Here is a 15,506-nt window from a genome sequence, read left to right on the forward strand (position 1 = left end):
GAAATTTTCTAAATAAGAGATGAGGAGTACACTTATCTGTTAGTACAAAGATAAGAATAATGCAATTAGGGATTATGTGGGCTTAGTAAAGTTGGGCAATGTATGTTCTCCTCCAGGATGCATGATTTCTCCAGTTTTAGGTACTTAGCTAAGTTTCCAATACCAGTAATTGGAAGGAAATCAATTCAGGACATAGATAAGAAACTTACTAAATTAGAAAAAAATGGGGTTAGTGTCTTACTTAGGCTTTGTGGTGGTTTGAATGTGAATATCCTCCATAGGCTCATATGCTTGTGTGCTTAGTTCTTAGTTGATGTGCTTTTGGGGAGGATTAAGAGAGGTGGCCTTGTTGGAGGATGTATGTCACTGAGTGTGGATAAGATACAGGCCTTAGAAAAGGTAAATACTGATAATATGTAAGCCCTACAACTAACTACTAAAGAATTTTGACTGATAAGTTACAAGCCTCAGAAAAAGTTATTAAAACAGGTAATATAGATATTTGGACTTAGACAAGGGAATTTTAAGAAGAACCAACCTCACCATTACTTTATGAAATTGAAGAGGAACAGCCAAAGGTTATCAAAAAACCAACCTTAATTTATAGAGTCACCATACAGGAACCACATGACAGATATCGCAAAGGCTATGGAAGAGCTCACTGGATTCCTATGGAAATGCTAGATTTGAGGAGATTCAAGGAAGTGATAGTCTCATAGGATATGCATTCATCTTTTATGAGGCAGATGTTAAATTCATGGGAAACTAGTAACAGAATTATCCCACAAGACTGGGAAGACTTGGTTACAGCAGTATTGGAACCTGGTTCTCAATAATATTGGAAGACCTAGTGGAAAGTTGAGACTAGGAACAGTGAATTAAGGCTAGAGGTTTTTAAATTTACCATCACCAGGTTCTTGGAGAGGGCAATTATGTTTATATATAAAGACAGTCTAAAAATGATGAACACACCTTGACTTTATGCTATACAGCAGTTTTGAATGCTTGGGAGAGAGTTGAAGAAGACAGAAAGACAATTGAGTCACTTACTAAAGTTATACAGGGCCCAAAAGAAACCTTCATAATTTCTTACAAAGATTGACTTCAGCTGTAAATAGAATGATACCAAATTCAGAAGCTTGACAAATACTAACTGAATCTTTGACTTTTGAAAATGCTAATTCACAATACAAACAGATAATTAGGCCTTTAAAGGCAAGATCATCACCCACAGAGGAATGGATCTGAGATACAGTCAATATTGAATCTTATAACCATAATGACACTTGAATAGAAGAGGTGATTTCCAAAGGCTTGAAGAAACATCACAATGTCAGATGTTTTAATTGTGGTAAATAAGAGCATCTAAAAAGGGATTATAGGAAGGGCATTCATAGAAAAAAATGTTTTTCTTTCTGTGGAATAATCCAAACAGAATGTCCCTGCCTTCCGGAGTATGCAAATGGTGTGGCAAAGGCCCACATTGGACCAATGAATGCAGATCAACAAGCTACAGACAATAGGAAACCTTTGCCATGGGGAAACACTTTAGGGGGCTTCTCACATGCCCCCATATCAAATTTGGTTCAATCATTTCCTGTCACCATGGGGGAAACTCCTCCACAGAGCAAATAAAGGACCTAATGCTTATTGTAAAAATCCATACTTCTCTGGATGATCGAACAGCTTTAGAAGACAAAACAAAAATTTTAGAAACAAGCATAAAGCAAATATTTTGGCAAACCTCTATAAATGATCAAAGACCAGAGTTAAAAATTACAAATAAATGGCATTGTAACTAAGGATTTGTAGACACAGGAGCAGATGTAACAATAATTGCACCAGAATCTTGGCATCCAAATTGGCCTCTTCAGGAGATAAATGTTCAGCTTTTAGAAGTTAGAACTTTATCTCAGGTATAACAAAGCACAAGATGGGTTGAATGTATAGGGCAGGAAGGAAAGAAAAAATTAAAGCTATATTTGGCTGACATAGCAATGAACTTATGGGGATGTGATTTATTATAGCAATGGAATACCCAGATTAACATTCCTCCAATCTCAGGAACAAACCATTAAACTAACATGTAGATGTATCCAACCTTCTTATTAAATAAGAAACACAGAACCAATGCAAAGAAGAAAGCCAAGAGGTCAGAGCTAAGAGCTAAAACCTTACCCTTCCTCCTGCAGTGGTCCTAACTCTCTGAACAGAGCTACCCCTGTGTTAAAGTCTTTATATAGAGTTCCTGTTCAGAAAATTGCATTACATTGTTAGATGAAAGGTACAATTAGAAATATACATATAACATTTTCTAACAATATCACTTTCAATATATATAATTTGTATACAATATAAAACAATCCAATCCAATGTAAAGTATTTACATTTTTCTTTTCTTTTTTTTTTAAATAAGAACCTTAACTCTAATCTCCTTTGCTTATCCTTTTTCCTAACCCTTGACAACAACTTGTAACCAACCCCCCAATCAATGAAAATTATCCCAGACCCAAAACCCATTAAAAGACAAAAAAAAACAACCGCCCCACACCACCTCTTTGGGAATGTGGGCGTCGTATTCTTGAAATTGCTTCCTGCTGGGTATGGGCGAAGGTATCTTTATCCTGAAAGAAAAATTTTAGGTTAATTGTCAAATTCTAGGAAAGGTAAATATATCCTTCATTATCCAGTCTGTGTATAATGCCAAAATTCAGGGTTTATCTCAAATCCTTATTCAAGTAGTCTTTGAGACTGGATCATCTCAGCTAGCTCTCTCAAAATTGCTCTGAGCACTTTGTAGTTCAAAGCTGATCTGTAGATGATGTTTGTCAGCTTAGTGATGTTATTATTGTCCACGTGGAATTGTTGTTGTTGTGGGGTCCCATCTTCTTCCTGGAGACTTCAGTTGATGTTAGGCCTAACCGTGATTTCCTGCAAAAAACTGATAAGAGACTCGAACACAAAGACTATATATGCGACTTTTTAGAATTAGTTAGTACTCTATATATAAAATTCATACTTTAAGAAAAGTTTAAAGAATCAGAATAGAATCAAAGAGTTGAGATTAGTAATAGAATAGTCCCTTAATTAATTTGGTTTTTCTCCTGTCCCATAGCAGAAGATGGCTCTTTTCTTCTGGCATGATACAGGGAGTTTGCATTTTCCTTTTAACAACATGCTTGAGTTTACAGAAGGAGAGAGCCATTCTCCAACTCCAAAGTCAGCTTTAAATTTTAATTGAACTGGGACTATTAGAAGTTAAATAGTGTTAAATCTTTAAAGAAAAACAGAAACAAACATTTAGAAAGACATAAAATTTTTTTAGATAACATACCCATATGCCATTTCACTCTGTTTCTTAGGATAGATGATTTGTCCCTTTTCTTCAGTTGTCTCATTTGTCCAGTGTTCTTCAAATTCCTTAACCTTCATTCTCCTAAAAGACAAAAACAAAAACCTTTCCCCAAGGTTTTTTTGGGATGTTCCTTTTTGACAAGTTATCTGATTAAATGAAAAGGCATGTGTTACTGGTGTAAGTTAGTTTAAATTGGATGTTTACGATAGTTGATGAACTATCACCTCCTCTAATTAAGAGGTCTCTCTTGTTCAAATCGAACCTTTATCAATTTTGATGGTACCCACAGCTTATCTTCTCTTGTAGAAATAAAAGCAAAACCTCGTCCCCAATATAACACATATCCTGGTTTCCATTCTGAGGTCAGCACATCCTTAAAGTATATAGGTTGATTTAATTCTGTAGTTTTTTCTATTACCCAATGTCTCCCTGCAGCTGTTGTTCCTTTCTCATTGGCATTGAGAAAATTCAAAGTTAATAGAGCAGTATGTAGTCTATTTCTGGGGGTTTTTGTTACTCCTTTTTGTTTATTTAGCATATCCTTTGGAGTTCTGTTTGATCTTTCTATAACTGCTTGACCTGTAGGATTATGTGGTATACCTGTAACATGGTTTATATTATAATAAGCAAAAAACTGTTTCATTTTAACAGAAACATATGATGGAGCATTATGAGTTTTGATTTGTGCAGGTATACCCATAATGGCCATAACTTCTAGCAATGAGTGATTACAGAATCAGCTTTTTCAGAACTCAAAGCAGTTACCCATTGAAATCCTGAATAAGTATCGATAGTGTGGTGTACATATTTCAGTTTTCCAAATTCTGCAAAGTGAAACACGTCCATCTGCCAGATTTCATTCCTCTGAGTACCCTTTGGGTTACATCCTGCTGGTAATGGTGTTTGATTGTAGAAGGAACAAGTAGGACATTTCTTTACTATTTCTTTGGCTTGTTGCCAGGTTATGGAAAAATCCTTTTTTAAACCTTTACTATTTACATGATGTTTTTTATGAAATTCTGAGGCCTCCAGCACATTTCCTATCAATAATTTATCAATCTCATCATTGCCTTGTGCTAGAGGGCCTGGCAGACCAGTATGGGATCGGATGTGAGTTATATATAAAGGATGACTCCTTTTTCTGATTATATCTTGTAATTGAATAAATAATGAAGTTAATTCTGAAGCATCGTGGATAAATTCTGCAGTCTCAATATGTAATACTACTCTTTCAGCATACTGAGAGTCAGTTACTATATTGAGAGTTTCTGAAAAATCCATTAATACCAACAGAATAGCATACAATTCTGATTTTTGAACTGAATTATAAGGACTTTGAACCACTTTACTTAAATTTTCTGATTTGTAACCTGCCTTTCCTTGTTTGTTGGCATCTGTATAAAATGTACGAACTCCAGATATGGGTTTTTTCCTCACAATTTGAGGCAAGATCCAATCAGCTCTCTTTATAAGATCAATTCTATTGCTTTTGGGATATTTGCTGTTAATTTCTCCCAAAAAATTACTACAAGCTTTTTGCCAAGCTTCATTTTCTATCCATAATTTTTCAATGTCCTCCTTAGTTAAAGGTATGACAATTTCTGCTGGGTCTATTCCTGCTAATTGACAAAGTCTCAATTTTCCTTTCCAAATCAAGTCAGAGATTTTTTCCACATAAGTTTTTAATTTTTTATTTGGTTTATTTGGTAAAAATATCCATTCCAATATAATATCTTCCCTTTGCATTAATATTCCTGTTGGGGAATGCCTAGAAGGTAAAATAACCAAAATGCAATCCAGTTTTGGATCAATACGATCTATGTGCCCTTCATGTACTTTCTTTTCTACCAAGACCAATTCTTTCTCAGCTTCAGGTGATAATTCTCTTGGAAGGCTGAGTCAGAGAGACACTGCCAGCCGCCACGATGACAAACAACATGTGAAGATGCTGGTAAGCCACGAGCCCCATGGCAAGGTATAGACTTATAAAAATGGATTAATTTAAGCTGTAAGAACAGTTAGCAAGAAGCCTGCCATGGCCATACAGTTTGTAACCAATATAAGTCTCTGTGTTTACTTGGTTGGGTCTGATGACTATGGGACTGGCAGGTGATAGAGATTTGTCCTCACTGTGGGCCAGGCAGGAAAACTCTAGCTACAAATGGCGTCCAATGTGGTGGCAAGAGTTTCCACCTAAAAACTGAGGAAAAAAGATTCTAAAATGGAGCTAAAAATAGTTCCTAATTGTCTCTCTCAAATGAGCGGCAGCTGCCAGTTTGAGCTACTTGTGGGTTCCTAGCGTGTGTGTGTGCACGCTCAACCACGGGAATGAGGCCTCTGCAAGTGGTACATTAAGCTACATGGTGGATTTAGCCTTTGCTAGTACAAAACAAAAAAAGTTTCTGGGCTAAACACTGCTTGGATAAAAGCATAGACCCACGATAGCTCCCAGAGCTGGCGGAAAACGTAGCCATGTTGGGAAGTTGAGGTGGGCGGAGCCAGCAGCCACAGCTGCTGCAGTTTAAGGCAATAGATTCACAATAAGACAGATTCAGATGTAATAGTTTACAATGTGTGTAAAAGATACGTAGGCTTGAAAGAGACAAAAAAGGTGATATATAGAGTTATAGAAACAAATACATAGTTTTAAAAAATAAAGTCTTTAAAGAGACAGTAAAGGTAGTATAAAAAAATAAGCCACATAAAAATGGATATTACACAGAGAATCTGGATTGTGTTGTCTTTGGGATTTTTAACTGCAGAAAAACATTTGATTGTAAAAGCTGTTGAGTTATGCTAAAATGTATATTTTAAAGGTACCTTGACTTCAAAATTTGGATATAAGGATATGTTGCTTTGGAAAGGAGGCTCTGCTTTTGTTTCCACAGAAAGCCAGAGGCTATGGATTTGTTCCAGATTAAGATACATCATGTTTGACCAGCCAAGACCCCCTGAAAGGTCTCCGATGACACCATGGCCCAGATGATCCAACATCCAGAACAGTTTGAAGGCATCTGGCTCAGACGATACAGCCTCATGGACTATTCCATAATCCTAAAATTTTCTTTGTGTCCCCCTAAGATACAGCGCCCCCCTCCAGCAGGAAGTAGTAAGAGAAGCTACGCCCAAATTCCCAAATTATATGTAATTTTACTTTGTTAAGGTTAAAACTTTCCTTTTTGAAAAAAAAAAGGGGGAAGTGCTGTGGGATGTTGGGATGTTTGGCAAATGTGTTGCTGATTAGTCAATAAATAAAACACTGATTGGCCATTGGCTAGGCAGGAAGTGTAGGTGGGACAAGGAGGAGAATAAAGCTGGGAAGGGGAAGGCTGAGTCAGAGTGACACTGCCAGCCGCCACGATGAGAAACAGCATGTGAAGATGCCGGTAAGCCTCGAGCCATGTGGCAAGGTATAGATTAATGGAAATGGATTAATTTAAGCTGTAAGAACAGTTAGCAAGAAGCCTGCCATGGCCATACAGTTTGTAACCAATATAAGTCTCTGTGCTTACTTGGTCGGGTCTGATGACTGTGGAACTGGCAGGTGATAGAGATTTGTCCTCACTGTGGGCCAGGCAGGAAAACTCTAGCTACACTAACGTATGTTTCTGAGAAAAATATTAAAAGGTGTGATAAAGAACAGTTGCTAACCATTCAGATTATACAAGAACAGGTTACAACAGCTGCTTATCTTTGAGATACCAACAGCCCTACCTTTAAAATGGTTAACTGACCAACTTGTCTGGGTGTAACATAGCCCTTGACAACAGAAAAATACAGGCCTTAGAACAGCTGGTACAGGAGCAGCCAAGTGCTCAACATATTGGAGAATTGACATGTCCTTAGGATTCTCCTGTATTAAAAAGAAATCTGGAGGGGGAATTCATGTGGAGGTCAGAGTGGAAGCAGGTGTGAGTGGGTGCACCAGAAGGAATCATGGCTGCCAAAGTGTTTGAGTCCATCGGAAAGTTCGGCCTAATGCTAGCTGTTGCAGGAGGCGTGGTGAACTCTGCCTTATATAAAGTGGATGCTGGGCACAGAGCTGTCATCTTTGAATGATTCCGTGGAGTGCAGGACATTGTGGTAGGGGAAGGGACTCACTTTCTCATCCTTTGGGTACAGAAACCCATTATCTTTGACTGCCGTTGGCAACCCGGAATGTACCAGTCATCCCTGGTAGCAAAGATTTGCAGAATATCAACATCACACTATGCATCCTCTTCCGACCAGTGGCCAGCCAGCTTCCTCATATCTATACCAGTATCGGTGAGGACTATGATGAGCGGGTGCTGCCATCCATCACCACAGAGATCCTCAAGTCAGTAGTGGCTCTCTTTGATGCTGGAGAATTGATCACCCAGCGAGAGCTGGTCTCGAGGCAGGTGAGCGATGACCTCACAGAGAGAGCAGCAACATTTGAGCTCATCCTGGATGACGTGACCCTGACACATCTGACCTTCATGAAGGAGTTCACAGAGGCAGTGGAAGCCAAACAGGTGGCTCAGCAGGAAGCGGAGAGGGCCAGATTTGTGGTGGAAAAGGCTGAGCAGCAGAAGAAGGCAGCCATCATCTTTGCTGAGGGTGATTCCAAGGCAGCTGAGCTGATTGCCAACTCCCTGGCCACCGCAGGTGATGGCCTGATCGAGCTGCGCAAGCTGGAGGCTGCTGAGGACATTGCTCACCAGCTCTCCCACTCTTGGAACATCACCTACCTGCCAGCCGGGCAGTCAGTGCTCCTCCAGCTTCCCCAGGGAGACCTCCCCTGCTTGCACCTTCTCAGGCCAACCAGGCCAGGGCCTCCATCATTCTGAATACACTTTCTTTCTGCCCCACCCCAGAAATCACTATGAAATTTCATGATTGGCTTAACATGAAGGAAATAAAAGCAAAATCACTCAGAAAAAAAAAAGAAATAAGGAAAATAGAGAATGGTAATGTATCTAAGAGTTATTAATAAGGTGACATAGTCAATGGGCTTGTAGCCTGGAATTCCCTTACCTTCTCTATTATAGTGGTCTAGTAGAGTGATTGATTTAAAAGACTGATTTTTTTTACTATACTTTTGCAGAACTGGATAGAGAAAAAAATTGTCTTCACAGTGCCTACTTATAATAATTCCCAGCCTGTTAAAAGATGTCAATGGAAAGTTTTCCCACAAGAAATGTTAAAACAGCCCCACCCTATGATAATATCAGTTTCCTCAGTCTATAATTTACCATTATATAAACAATATCTTACTAGCTGATTCAAATATATATGCCTTACAGAAAATTTTTGAAGAAGTAAAGAAAATATTGTCTTTTGGGGGATTACAAAATGCCCCTGAAAAATTCAAAGAGTAAATTATATTAATTACTTAGGATATAAGATTGGTTTACAAACAGAAAGAACGAATCAGGAGAGACAAATTACAAACTCTTAATGATTTTCAAGAAAAAGCTGGGAGACATTAACTGCATATAGCCCACAACTAGATTAACACCTCAAGAAGTAACTAATTATTTCAAAACTTACAAGGTGACAAGAACTTAAATAGTCCAAGAAAATTATCAGCTGAGACTGAGAGAGAACTGACTTTGGTAGAAAAGCCATTATAGGATGCACATGTAGATCATTTGGATGCAGGGCATGATTGTATTCTGATTATTTTACCTTCTATTCATTCCCTTTCAGGAATTTTAATGCAGAGAGAAGATAATATGTTAGAATGGATGTTTTTAACACACAAATAGAGTAAAAAATTAAAGACCTATATAGAAAAGGTTTCTGAGTTGATTCTGAAAGGAAAATTAAGAATTCATCAATTAGCAGGAATAGACCCTGCAATAACTGTGGTACCTTTTATTAATGTTGAAATGTTCTCATTATGGACAGAAAATGAATACTTGCAAAGAGCTTACAGTAATTTTTTGGGGTGGGAAGGATTAGCAACAACTATCCCCAAAGTAAGAGAATTCAATTTATAAAACGAACTAACAGAATTCTTCCTCACATTGTATGGGGAACACCCGTTTCTAGGGCCCCTAAATTCTATACTGATGCAAACAAATCAAGAAAGGCAGGTTATATATTAGGAAATTTAAGTAAAGTAGCTCAACGCCCTTAAGTATCTGTTCAAAAGTCAGAGTTATATGCTATTCTCATGGTATTATTAGATTTTCCAGAACCTCCAAATGTAGTTACTGACTCTCAATATCCACAAAGAGTTATTTTATATCTTGAAACTGCTGGGTTTATTTCATATGATTCAGAATTGACTTTGTTATTTATTCAATTACAATAAATAATCAAAAATAGAAATCATCCCTTATATATAACACATATACCATGCACGTCAACCAGACTCTCTAGTACAAGGTAATGATGAAATTGATTAACTATTGGTAGGAAATGTGATAGAAGCCTTAGAATTTCATAAGAAACACTATGTTAATAGTAAGGATTTGAAAAATGATTTTTCCATCACTTGGCAAAAGCTAAGGAAATTACAATGAATTGTCCTACTTGTTCTTTGTATAGCCAAACTCGATGACATGCAAGAAGTAACCCAAAGGGCAGTCAAAGAAATGAAATTTGGCAAATTGGTGTGTTTCATTTTGAAGAGTTTATAAAATTAAAATATGTACACCATAGCATAAATACATATTGAGGATTTCAATGAGCAACTGCTTTGAGTTCTGAAAAGGCTGATTCTGTAATTATAGATTTATTAGAAATTATGGCCATCATGAGGATACCTGTACAAATTAGTACTGACAATACTCCAGCATATTTCTCTAGTAAAATGAAACAGTTTTTTTTTTTTTTTTTTGCATTTTACAACATAAAGCATATTAGAGGTATACCACAAAATTCTACAGGGCAAGCAGTTATAGAAAGTTCTAATTGAACTCTAAAAGATATTCCAATAAACAGAAAGGGGTAATAAAGACCTCTATAAAGAGATTGCACAATGCTTTGTTGACTTTAAATTTTATAAATGCTAATGAGAAAGGAATAACAGATACAGAAAGACATTGGATAATAGGGAAAAAATGCTAAATTAAATCACCATGAATCCTTTAAAGATGTGTTGACCTCAGAGTGGAAATCAGGATATATGTTATGTTGAGGAAGAAGTTCTGCTTTTGTTTCCATAAGAGGAGAAAAGCTATGGATACCATTAAAATTGATAAAGATTAGATTCAAACAAGAGAAATCTCTTGATTAGAAGAGGTAATAGTTCATCAAACAGTGAGATTATTCAATCTAAACTAACTTATAAATGCTTTTTATTTGATCAGATACAACTTGCCAAAAGCAAAACTCCTCAAAATTAGGTTTGGGGAAGAGTTTTGTTTTTGTATTTCAGGGAAAATGAAGGCATTCAACTAAAGAATTTGAAGTCCACTGGACAAATGAGACACCTGAAGAAAAAGGACTAATCATCCAGAGAAAATGTCCCAAGAAAAAGAGTAAATTGGCTTATTGCTATAGCACATTTCCAACAGGGAAAATTTCATAAATCTTCCCAAGGGTTTGTTTCTGCTGGTTTCTACAGATATGTAATGCAAATGATCTTGTAGTCCCAGTTCAATTAAAAATTAAAGCTGGCTTTGGAGTTGGAGTGTGGCTCTTTCCTTCTCTAAATCCAAGCAGGCTTGTTAAAAAAAATACAAAATCTCTGTCTCATGTGTGGAGGTTCAAATTACTCAGGGTCAGAGAAGCTGAGCTTGCTTTACCCAGCAGGATTGTATAGGGGTGATTTGACCATGGGCATGGTTACCAGGTGTTTGGAAGGGTCTATACTTAGTTGTATGGTATGCTTTGATCTTGTAAGGGGGAGGTCTTTTGCCTCTCCCCTTGGCATGTTATAAAAAGCCTTTTGAATAAACCTTCAAAACTGTTGGGTATTGATCCAGGCCCTCCCAAAGCTATCCTGTGTTTCTGTTTTTCTTCTCATCAGTTAGTTCTCTCTTTCTATCTGATATGTTCTTATCCCTCTCTCCTCCTCCTAAGAACCCTAGGGAAGGTAGGAGCTGGACTCCCACAGTCTCCCACACTTATGTCAGAAGATCACCTGATATGGAACAGAAGATAACCCAAATTTAGGGACTATTCTCTTGCCACTAATCTCATGATTCTTTGGTTATATTTTGACCCTTTAAAACTTTTCTTAAGGTATAAATATTATCTCAAAATTTATAAAATTAGTATATATATAAAACTTTTTTTCATGATAGTAATGGTCGAATAGAGTACTAATGAATTCTAGAAAAACGCTTCATCTAGCTTCCTGTACATGAATTTGGGTTTGAGTCTCCATCAGGTAACTAGGAATTATGTTTTGTACTCTGAATATACATAACAAACTATGGTCCTTTAACCTTTTTGAGATATACTGCATATCACATTAAAAATGTTTAAATATATTTTCAGTGGGCCATGACAATGCCTAACAGCAACCTTTAAATTCTTCAAAAGGAGGACTGGACCCCACAATGATGATTTCAACCTGAATTTTGTTAATGCCAATGAGCTGAAAAACACCCCCCAAGATAGGCTTTGGACTATAAACTGCTCAAGACAATTTCAGTGGCTAGCTGAAATTGTCTAGCCTTACAGACTCCTCTAGCCATGACTTCAGATAAGCCATGCACCTTCACATTGTACTGGACAACAAATGATAAAGCTAGCTCTCCCAGGACTTGACAATTATCCCACTTTTTCAGGGTCCCCTAAAGATGTTGTTGCTCCCCAGACAACAGGAAGCAATCTAGAGAGCACAATGCCTACATTCCCAAGAGGTGGGGTGGGCAGTTATTGGTCATTCAGTGGATTATGAATATTTGTCAACATTTAGTGGGGTTGGTTACAAGTTGTTATTGGTAATGGTAAAAAAAAGAGTTAAAATAAGAAGATTTGATTCAAAAATCTTGTTTTGAAAAGAAAAAAGGAGGAAATAGAAATGATAGGATAAAAAAGTACATTATTGAATCTACTTTTAAAACAAGCAACTATTAGTCTTAAATATTTTATATTGGCATTGATTTTATACATTGATATAAATTTGAGGTTATTTTTATTATACTGTATATATGTTTCTACTATTGCTTAAGATATCTTTGTATATTGCTAAAAATTTATGGTTATTTTTATTAAAACCTACTGTACATGTATTTCTAATTTTGTTCAAGGCATTATACCTATACAGTTCATTTAACAATGTAATGTAAATTTCTAGTCCTTGAAAGTTATTATTACAAACTATTTAATATAATAAAGAAATGCAGGTTAATAATTAATCACCTATTACAATCAAACTTGTAGTTATGTTAGGTGTGTTTTCAAGGTCAAATAGAGATATCTTTTAGATAGACATGTTGTCTTTGTACTTCAGAGATCTACAGAATATAGCATTTAAGATGCTTTAATAACATAAGATTTTTTATGACAATGAGACATATCTGCTCCTGGCAGCACCAATCTACTTCAAAGAAGATGATGGGCATCAAGGAAACTCTATATGGGGTTTACTTTCTTTGTAGCAAAAGTTAGCTACTGGGCAAGACTTACCTTGCCACAGCTGCTGACAAATTGGACAAGCAGGACACAAAAGAAAATGACTGCTGAACTTTGCTAAGATAAGAATAGACAGTCATTCAAAAATCCTGCTTCACAGAAAAGTTTGTCAGATATTCTAAGTCTGCAGGCCAAAGAAGAATACCCCTACTTTACAGAGGAACCTTAGGTGACTTTCCAGGCAGCCAGTTGTTTCTGTCATTTCTTAGATTTGCAAGTTGCTTGCTCTGCATTTCCTGTTTACCCACATAAAATTATATCTTTCTCAGGTCTCTGATGGAGTTGAAGACTAGATAGTTATAGTACTCCTTGTTGCAAAATTGAGAAAATAAACTCACAAAAGAGGTGCATAGTATATAAGATTGAGAGACATAAAAAGATAGTTCTGGGTTGCTAACACAAGTTAGGATAGAAAGTAAATTAGGTACAACATTTTAGACTCACCAAAATAGATAGATAATGAAGTGTTTTCTCTGAAATTGTCAAATGCAAATGAACTGTACATTGTTAATGTAATTCTTACCAATATATATTTGTATATAGCTATTGCACTTATTTAACTAACACAGTTTTACACTGTTAGTTAAATTCTTCTTTTTTTAGACAAAAATGAGGAAATGTTGTGTGATATTTTGATTGTGTTCTGAAAAATAAAGCTTGTTTGGAGTCAGAGGGCAGGGCTAGCCACAAGCTGACCAAAATTAACCAGAGAGGTTTGGAGGACTGTAGACAGAGAGGAGACAGGCATTATTAAGGCAGGACTAAAAGAGTATCTTGGCCCATTTTGGAGGAAGTAATGGAAGAGGTAGGAGGCAACTGATGGCTGCTCCCCTGCTTCTCTGATCTTTCAGGCTCTTACCCCTGACATCTGACTTCTGATTTTTATTGGTAAAGAATAATTAGATAATTAGATAAGGCTTCAATATAATTCAAAGCTCTGGAAAGAGAATTCCAGTATCCATGTAGAAAGTTATGTGCAGTAGCATGTGCCTATACTCCTAGTTTTGATGATGAGTTAGTTGGATATATATCCTTGAATGTCATTAGCTACCCTGTCTAGCCAAATTAGGGAGCTCCAGGTTCAGTGAGAGATAATGTCACATAAAATAAAATAAGCTTAAGAAAAGTAGAATAAGCTTAAGAAAAATAGAATAAGCTCCTCTACCCACTGCATCCCCAGTGACCAGGTAAGTATCCTCCCCCACTGGCTGTCCCCTTTCTCCCACCCCAAATCATTGGCAACTGCTAGAGTCACAGGCCCCATCTGCACCAATTGGAGGAGGAGGTGAGTGTTTGAGCTCCCAGTTGGACAGCCCTGCTCTCTAGGCTCTAGTGTAGCTAGAGTTTTCCTGCCTTGCCCACAGTCAGGACAAATCTCTGTCACCCGCCAGTCCCACAGCTGCTCAGACCCAACCAAGTAAACACAGAGACTTATATTGGTTACAAACTGTATCGCCATGGCAGGCTTCCTGCTAACTGTTCTTATAGCTTAAATTAATCCATTTCCACAAATCTATACCCTGCCACGTGGCTCATGGCTTACCAGAGTCTTCACATGCTGTTTGTCATCATGGCGGCTGGCAGTGTCTCTCTCACCCAGCTTCCTGTTCTCTCAATTCTCCTCTCTGTTAGTCCCACCTATACTTCCTGCCTGGCCACTGGCCAATCAGTGATTTATTTATTGACCAATCAGCAACACATTTGACATACAGACCATCCCACAGCACTTCCCCTTTTCTTTTCTTAAAAAGGAAGGTTTTAACCTTTACACATCTCCAAAGTCAGCTTGGTATATTTGGGAATTTGGGCGTAGCTTCTCTTACTACTTCCTGCTGGAGGGGGGCACTGTATCTTCTGGGGACACAAAGAATATTTTAGGATTATGGAGTAGTCCATGAGGGTGTATCGTCTGAGCCAGTTGCCTTGAAATGGTTCTGGATGTTGGATCATCTGGGCCATGGTGTCATCCGAGATCTTTCAGGTGGTCTTGGCTGGGCAAACCTGATGTATCTTAATCTGGAACAAATCCGTAGCCTCTGGCTTTCTGTGGAAACAAAAGCAGAGCCTCCTTTCCAAAGCAACATATCCTTACATCCAAATTTTGAAGTCAAGGTACCTTTAAAATATACATTTTGGCATAACTTAACAGCTTTTGTAATCAAATGTTTTTCTTCAGTTATGAATATCAAAGAGAACATAATCCAGATTCTCTGTGTGGTAACCATCTTTATGTGGCTTATTTTTTATATTAGCTTGAGCGTATTGCTTTAAACTGCAGCCTTCTAAGCCTGAAATGGTGCTGGTGCTGTGGCTGCTGTCTCTGCCCACTTCAGCTTCCCAACATGGCAGTGGTATGTTTTCTGCCAGCTCTGGGAGCCATCAACTCTCAGAAATAGTGGGTCTATGCTTCTATCAAAGCAGCGTGTAGCCCAGAAACCTCTTTTTTTTTTTGTTTTGTACTAGCAAAGGCTAAATCCACCACGCAGCTTAATGTGCCACCTGCAGAGGCCTCATTCCCACCATACTGCAGGTTGAGCGCACATGCCAGGAACCCGCCATAGTAGATCAAACCGGCAGCTGCCGCTCATTT

General features: G+C 37.5%; 1 pseudogene; it reads left to right on the forward strand.

The window, feature by feature from the left end:
* The first annotated feature begins 7,237 nt into the window (after positions 1-7,237).
* On the forward strand, positions 7,238-8,166 carry LOC128100457 (prohibitin 1-like; annotated as a pseudogene).
* Positions 8,167-15,506: the final 7,340 nt, after the last annotated feature.

Source organism: Peromyscus californicus, unplaced genomic scaffold (assembly GCF_007827085.1).
Source record: "Peromyscus californicus insignis strain IS unplaced genomic scaffold, ASM782708v3 Scaffold_7__1_contigs__length_154581171, whole genome shotgun sequence".
Classification (NCBI taxonomy): Eukaryota; Metazoa; Chordata; class Mammalia; order Rodentia; family Cricetidae; genus Peromyscus; species Peromyscus californicus.